Source organism: Saccopteryx leptura, chromosome 2 (assembly GCF_036850995.1).
Source record: "Saccopteryx leptura isolate mSacLep1 chromosome 2, mSacLep1_pri_phased_curated, whole genome shotgun sequence".
Lineage (NCBI taxonomy): Eukaryota > Metazoa > Chordata > Mammalia > Chiroptera > Emballonuridae > Saccopteryx > Saccopteryx leptura.
Window position 1 is genome coordinate 337,886,798 of NC_089504.1, and position 8,487 is coordinate 337,895,284.

Consider the following 8,487-nt stretch of genomic DNA (forward strand, 5'->3'; position numbering starts at 1 on the left):
CCGCCTCCGCCGTTGGAGTAGGCCCTCTGGCACTTGAGGCGGCTGTCTCCTCCCTGTGGCTGACAATAGTATTGCAGCCAAGGCCCTCTTCCTCGCAGGAGGGCTCCTACGGACTGGGGTGGAGGGGCGGGGCTAAATCCCGGGCAGTCTAGGCGTGGGTGGGGTTGGGAGAAAGCACGTCCAGGTAGGTCTGTAGGACTTAACCGGTGAAATGTATTTTTCTATAGAATATTGTCTCCTTTTATTCAGCTTCCATCCGACATCTGGCCGCTTTCGAAGGACAAATGCAAAAAGAAAAGGAGAAGAATAGAGAGTATTGTACAGGATGGGGTAAAGTAGGTTTACAGTTAGTTTGTGTGGACAATAATTTAATAATTAATAAACATCCTTGGCCTGGTAGCTTGGTTGGAGCATCGTCCTGACATGCCAAGATTGCAGGTTGGATGCCCTGTCGGGTCACTATCCACCAGGAACTGCTTTTAGTTAGAAAGTTTTAATTTCAGACCATCCGGTGTGGTTACTTTAAGTCTCCGAGTTTGCAAGGTCACAATGCAGGCTTCCCCTGAGCCTGTCAGGTTCAGCATGTGGCCGTCCCCTTTTTCGTCTACACCAGGGGTAATGAACCTTTTTATTCCTACCGCCCACTTTTGTATCTCTGTTAGTAGTAAAATTTTCTAACTGCCCACTGGTTCCACAGTAATGTGATTTATAAAGTAGGGAAGTAACTTTACTATATAAAATTTATAAAGCAGAGTTACAGCAAGTTAAAGCATATAATAATAATTACTTACCAAGTACTTTATGTTGGATTTTTGCTGTTTAGCAGAATAAATCTTTATAAAACAACTTACTATAGTTAAATCTATCTTTTTATTTATACTTTGGTTGCTCCGCTACCACCCACTATGAAAGCTGGAATGCCCACTAGTGGGTAGTAGGGACCGGTTGACTACCACTGGTCTACATCCAGTATAATTATAGCAAACATTTCAAAAAGACAATGATGAAAATCGTAGGGAGCACTAAAACTGACCAGGCTATCCAAAGCACTATGTATTTGCTTTCCACTAGATCAGCGGTTCTCAACCTGTGGGTCGCGACCCCGGCGGGGGTCGAATGACCCACAGGTTGAGAACCGCTCCACTAGATTTAGTAAACCAGTGTAATAACACTGATTTTTCATGTGCTAACTAAAATCAATAATTGGTTATTAATTTTTAAATAGGGAGACGAGTGTGTGTGTGTGCATGTGTGTGTGTGTGTGTGTGTGTGTGACAGAGAAAGACAGACAGAGAGAGGGACAGATAGGGACAGGCAGGCAGGAAAGGAGAGAGATGAGAAGCATCAATTCTTCGTTGTGGCTCCTTAGTTGTTCATTGATTGCTTTCTCATATATGCCATGTCTGGGGACCTACAGCAGAGGGAGTGACCCCTTGCTCAAGCCAGTGACCTTGGGCTCAAGCCAGCAATCTTTGGGCTTAAGCCAGCGACCCCGTGCTCTAGCTGGTAAGCCCACACTCAAGCCATATGAGCCCATGCTCAAGCTGGTGACTGCAGGGTTTCAAACCTGGGTTCTCTGCGTCCCAGTTGGATGCTCTATCTACAGTGCCACCGCCTGGTCAGGCAGGGCGACATTTTTATTATTTAAATCATTATTCTGGCTGTGTAGGACAAGATCTTTCAAAATTCATGGCCCTGGGTGATTATCGGAAACTATTTTGTTTTAGAATTGAAGATCTTGGTATTAGAAAGTTTGTAAGTTACTGAAATAAATCAGTAAGGTATAGACCCTCCTTAAAATATTGCCCAGGCAACTTGGCATTTCTGAGAGAACCATCAAGCAACCCAACTTGGGAGCAACATTGTTGTTGTAATTACTAAACTCAAAATAAGTACATGGCTCACATTTTTTTTTAGGATAATCAAGAACCAAAGCAGGAGTTCTTGCTAGACCTGTTTATTTCTACATTCACATTAACACCCTGTGTGATTTATGAAAGGGGAACAAGCTTAGCATTAACCATGGTCCACCTCTCTGCCTTTCTTTTTTTCCCTTTCACATCTTACCCCGCTGGTTTCAGATTGAGGCAAAGGTTGGCTTAAAGCTTCCAGGTTTTTTTGTTTGTTTGTTTGTTTGTTTGTTTGTTTGTTTGTTTAAGGGAGAGAGAGAGCCAGAGATAGGAAAAGAGAGAGATGAGAAGCATCTACACATAGTTGTGGCATTTTAGCTGTTTATTGATTGCTTCTTATACGTGCCTTGAAGGGGGGACCTCCAGCTTGAGCCTGTGACCCACACTCAAGCTGGTGAGCCCACACTCAAGCAGGAGACCTCAGGGTTGCAAACCTGGGACTTCAAAGCTCTATTCATTGCCCCACCACCAGTCAGGCTTCATCATTTCTCAATTCTCTAAGTTTTAAGATACCACAGAAGTGGAAGGAAATCATAGAGGTAAAACCAAGATGAAATTTTTTTGTGATGGGAAAATCTCTGAGGCCTGTTTTAACAGTAAGAGTGAGGATGCCACTAGATAGCAAGCTCCATATGAGCAAGGAATTTTTATTTTGTTCACTAGATACCTCATAGCTTAGAGTAGTGGTTCTCAAAGTATGCACCCTAGAAGATTTCCAGGTGTGTGCCCTATGGTATTCCAGAGAAATATGTGCCTGTTGGGGACCAAAAAACCAACAGGGTTTTTGGAGTTTAGATTTTGGGGGGACAGAAGTGTGGGGAATTGGCTGTAAGCTGACAGTCTGCCCAACCCCCCACCTCACTTGCCTGATTAGGTTGCAAAAGACTGTTAAGCTGTGGTGCTGGATTGTTTACACTACCCACCATGTTCCCCAGAAAGACTGGAGGCAAGTTTCTTCTATCCTTTGTTTGGTGTAAAGTTAAGATGATATGTATGGTGGGGGTTTTCTGCACTCAACACAAGAGTAAAAAGAGAGGAATTCTTTAATGTATTGACAAGGAAATGAGAGTTTGCCTTTCAAATATATGCCCAAACATGGAAGAAATTGCTAGGACACATCAGGCTCATGTTTCTCATAAACACAAGGATGAAAAAACTTATTTGCACCGGACCTGCCAAATTCACTGAATCTTACTAAGAATGTGTATATATATATATATATATATATATATATATATATATATATATATATATATAAAGCTTTTTTTTTACTTTTTAACCCTTCTTTTTTACAAATTCTAAAAAACATAACTAAAAATGTAACATGAAAATGTTTTTTAATGTCAGAATAAATTTAATTTTGTCATATTTATTTTGTTTAATTACCATAAAAACACACTTGGACTTTATATTTTTTCTTTAATATTTGACTTAATTATTATAACATATCTCTCACATAAATTGTATATAGTGCGCCTACAATTATTTGTAAGATTTTAAATGCGCCCTGGCTTCAAAAAGTTTGAGAACCACTGGCTTAGAGCAATGCCTAGAACATAATAAACACTAGATAAATGTATGACAGAATAAGAAAAGGCACTTCATAAATTTCTTTAAGTACAAGGGAGCCAACAAGCTCTAACAGATTGTAATATTTCATTCAAAGGCAAATTTGATAGGTGACTATGATTTTTATAAATACTCTCCTCCCTTATTTCTAAATTTAGCTTCTATGTTTACCTTGCTCTAAGAATAATTATAGTATAATGATAATGGTTAAGCCTTCTTTTGTCTCTTCTGCATCTCATAATAAGCTGTTACTTATCTAGGATTTCATTTACTGCATGCCCAGCTACTCTCAGCGATGTTCTAGAGTATAGAACTATATATTAACTAACCTACTCCTATCACAAATATTTTTTTAATTTCAACCCAAGAAGGAATTCTTGCAGATGTAAAAAGCACCTGCTCGAGAAAGTCCAATACAACAAAAGAAACGATGTTTGAATAATGCCCACTGGGTCTCAGAATGCTTGGCTGAGCTTACCTTCTATTGATAGTTAGAAACCCTGGGACCAGAGAAAAGGGTCTCCTGAGTCTGGAGCTCTAAGGTGCACCTTAGAAAATTTGACATTCCTTTTAGTCTTTTATTTGATCTTTAAAATTCACCATAGATAGCAGATTAATAAGCAGGTACTGACTGGGAGGGAGCACAAGGGGATATTCTGGGTGCTGGAAATGTTCTATACTTGATCTGGGTGGTCATTATGTGGTTGTACACATATACCAAAATCTATCCTTTGAGATACACACTGGCCCTGGCCAGTTGGCTCAGTGTTAGCGTGTCAGCCTGGTGTGTAAATATTCTGGGTTCAATTCCCGGTCAGGGCACATAAGAGAAGCAACCATCTGCTTCTCCACCTCTCTCCCTTTTCTCTCTCTCTCCCTCCCACAGCCATGACTCAGATGATTCCAGTGAGTTGGCCCCGGCGCTGAGGATGGCTCCCTGGCCTCCACCTCAGGCACTAAAACAGTTCAGTTGCCGAGCAACACAGCAATGCCCCAAATGGGCAGAGCATCGTCCCAGGTGGATCCTGGTCTGGGAGCATGTGGGAGTCTGTCTCTCTGCCTCCCCAGCTCTCACTTAATTTTTAAAAAGAGAAAGAGATACACACTTAAGATTTGCACACTTTATTAAGGTTATACTTTAATTTTAAAAAATTAATGACTAGACCCTCTATTTGAGGATATCATTTCTTTCAAGAGCTTTATTTGTGTGGCAGGGTCAAAATATTAAAACACAAATGACCAAAGCCTCCTCCCATCATGCAAATTTTGCCTCCTAGTTCACTTTTTTTCCAGATCATCAAGTAAGATTAATCCCAGAAAGATGTAACCTAATCACCCCATGTTGGAGAAACACTGGCCCCATTATGGTGCTCATAAACCAAATTAGAAAATAGTGAAGACGCCTGACCAGGCAGTGGCGCAGTGGATAGAGCGTCGGACTGGGAGGAGGACCCAGGTTCAAGACCCCGAGGTCACCAGCTTGAACGCAGGCTCATCCGGTTTGAGCAAAGCTAACCAGCTTGGACCCAAGGTCACTGGCTTGAGCAAGGGGTTACTCAATCTGCTGAAGGCCCATGGTCAAGGCACATATCAAAAAGCAATCAATGATCAACTAAGGTGTCGCAACGAAAAACTGATGATTGATGCTTCTCATCTCTCTCCGTTCCTGTCTGTCTATCCCTATCTATCCCTCTCTCTGACTCTTTGTCTCTGTTAAAAAAAAAAAAAAAAAAAGAAAAGAAAAAGAAAATAGTGAAGAGGGGTTTCAGGGTCCTGAGATAATCTCTTAGGGAGTCTGAAAGATGAACTGTAGCCAGATGTTTGCAAATCAAGTCAAAATTTCTGTTCTTCCTCTATGTTCATTGCAACATTATTTACAATAGCCAAGCTATGGAATCAGCCCAAGTGCCCATCAGTAGATGAGTGGATAAAAAAGCTATGGTACATTTACACAATGGAATACTACTCAGCCTAAAAAAATAAAAATAAAGGATATCTTACCTGTTGCGACAGCATGGGTGGACCTGGAGATTATTATGCTAAGCGAAATAAGCCAGTCTGAGAAAGACACACTTACATGTGGAATCTAATGAACAAAATAAACTAACAAACAAATTAGAAACAGACTCATACGTAAAGTGAACAGACTGACAGCTGTCAGAGTGGAGGGAGGTTGGGGGCTGTGTGAAAAAAGTGAAAGGATTAAGAAAAGAAAAAAAATGAAGACAGACAACAGTATGGCGCTCCCAGATGGAAAGGGGGTGGGGAGGTAGAAGAGGGTCAAGAAGGGGATAAATGGTGATGGAAGGAGACTTGATTTGGGGTGGTGAATACAGAGTGCAATGTACAGATGATTTATTATAGAATTGTATACCTGAAACCTATATAATTTTTAAAATTCTTTTTATTTATTCATATTAGAGAGAAGAGAGAGAGAAAGAGAAAGTGGGGGAGGAGCAGGAAGCATCAACTCCCATATGTGCCTTGACCAGGCAAGCCCAGGGTTTCGAACCAGCGACCTCAGTGTTCCATGTCAACACTTTATCCACTGTGCCACCACAGGTCAGGTTGAAACCTATATAATTTTATTAAACCAATGTCACCCCAATAAATCCAATTAAAAATATTTTTTATTTTTTGTCTTTTTCTGAAGTTGGAAACGGGGAGGCAGTCAGACAGACTCCGCATGCGCCCCACCGGGATCCACCTGGCATGCCCACCAGGGGGCGATGTTCCACCCATCTGGGCCATTGCTCTGTTGCAACCAGAGCCATTCTAGCACCTAAGGCAGAGGCCATAGAGCCATCCTCAGTGCCCGGGCCAACTTTGCTCCAATGGAGCCTTGGCTGCGGGAGGGGAAGAGAGAGACAGAGAGGAAGGAGAGGGGGAGGGGTGGAGAAGCAGATTGTCGCATCTCCTGTGTGCCCTGGCTGAGAATCGAACCCAGGACTCCTGCACGCCAGGCTGACGCTCTACCACTGAGCCAACCGGCCAGGGAAAAAAATAATTTTTTAGGCCCTAGCTGGATGACTTAGTTGGTTAGAGCATCGTCCTGAAGCACAGAGGTTGCTGGTTCGAATGAACCCTGGTCATGGTACATACAGGAACAGATCAATGTTTCTGTTTCTCTTTTACTCTCTCCCTTCCTCTCTAAAATCATTAAATTTTTTAAATTAATAAATAAATAAATAATTTAAAAACTTTCCATCCTTGCCTTCAACATACTTAAATGTAAACTTCAAAATAACTTGGCCCTGGCCGGTTAGCTCAGTGGTAGAGCGTCGGCCTGGCGTGCAGAAGTCCCGGGTTCGATTCCCGGCCAGGGCACACAGGAGAAGCACCCATCTGCTTCTCCACCCCTCCCCCTCTCCTTCCTCTCTGTCTCTCTCTTCCCCTCCCGCAGCCAAGGCTCCATTGGAGCAAAGATGCCCGAGCGCTGGGGATGGCTCCTTGGCCTCTGCCCCAGGCGCTAGAGTGGCTCTGGTCGCAACAGAGCGACGCCCCGGAGGGGCAGAGCATCGCCCTCTGGTGGGCAGAGCATCGCCCCCTGGTGGGCGTGCCGGGTGGATCCCGGTCGGGCGCATGCGGGAGTCTGTCTGACTGTCTCTCCCCGTTTCTAGCTTCAGAAAAATAAAAAAAAAATAAAAAAAAATACTTGAATTTTTTTTTAAATATTTATTGTTGCTTCTGGAGATTACTCCTCAGACAGTTTAGTGATTAAAAACAGCAGGCAAAGAAATGCATATTTTATATTATTGTTGTTGTTGTTATTATTATTATTATTAGATAAAGGGAAGTACCTAATTTCAATGCTAATTCACCTGGAATCCCATCCCCCTACCTTGCTGAAGTCCCCTGCCTGCTTGTCCCACACAGAGCTCTGGTCGACTTCAAAGTCAGAGCAGAAGTGATAGACACAGACTGGTCTTTGATGCCTAAGAACATCGGAGCCCACTGTTTGATGCAATGCAAAGCATCTGTACTTTTCAAACCTTTCATGTTATCTCACATTGCTAACAACAAAAGCTGAAAAGTTTGAAGTGACACACATTACACACATTAAAATATTTGGAACCAGGAACTTCTCATTTCTTTTGCTATTATATATAGCTTCTTTTACTTTGCAAACCACACTGGATAGTAAATTACTTCTGGCATGAAGCCTTGTCAGCTTGCCAAATTTCAACAGGAGCAAGTTTTTACAGCCCGGCTAATAAGCCCTGAAAATTAGGAGGTAAGTATAATGGAAATAATGGCACGGTCTTTAACTGCGGGAACACAGAATGACAATGTGAGATTCTAATAGATTCTATTTAAAAATTTTTTTTTATTCTAATGAAATCTTAAAAAATTATTTTAGGTTATTCCAGTTCAAACACTTGTAAATGGAAAGGGTTTCTTTTGACTGGTAAAAAGCATTTTTGTTGGGTTTTTTTCCTATGGCTCAAGTTATTGCCTTTTGCAAACTCAAAAAAAGAAGGAATATGGTAGCTCGGGGATAACAATCTACTATTAAACTGACATCTTGAAAAAAACATGATCTGAAATGATTGGCCTGGCGATTGTTTGTGTATGAATACATTTCATCAAAGCCACAGCTGATTAGCTATATCAACATTTTTTCAGTTTGCCCCCAGTCTACACAAAAACCCAATTCTGCTTAAATATCTTTCCAGTATCTTTATTGAACAAAGCTTTAAATAATTGAAAATAAACATCACATTTCATTTGCACCCCTGAAAAAAAATGGGTTGTATCTGTTGCGAAGTAATATCCATTTCTCTAAATTTAATTCCCTTTCACAAGTGACAGGGAAAAATTCTTTTTTCCCCTTCTCATTCTGCCCTCCAATTAGACCTGGACGGATTAGCGCAGCATCACATGCTCAGTTCCAAATTGTTTAAGCAAAGAAGAGATTTGGCGGTGTGTTGTGTGTGTGCATGTGTGTGTGTAACTATACAAAAATAATATGGACTTGCTCCAGAAACGCCAGCTTTCTTATAGTTCT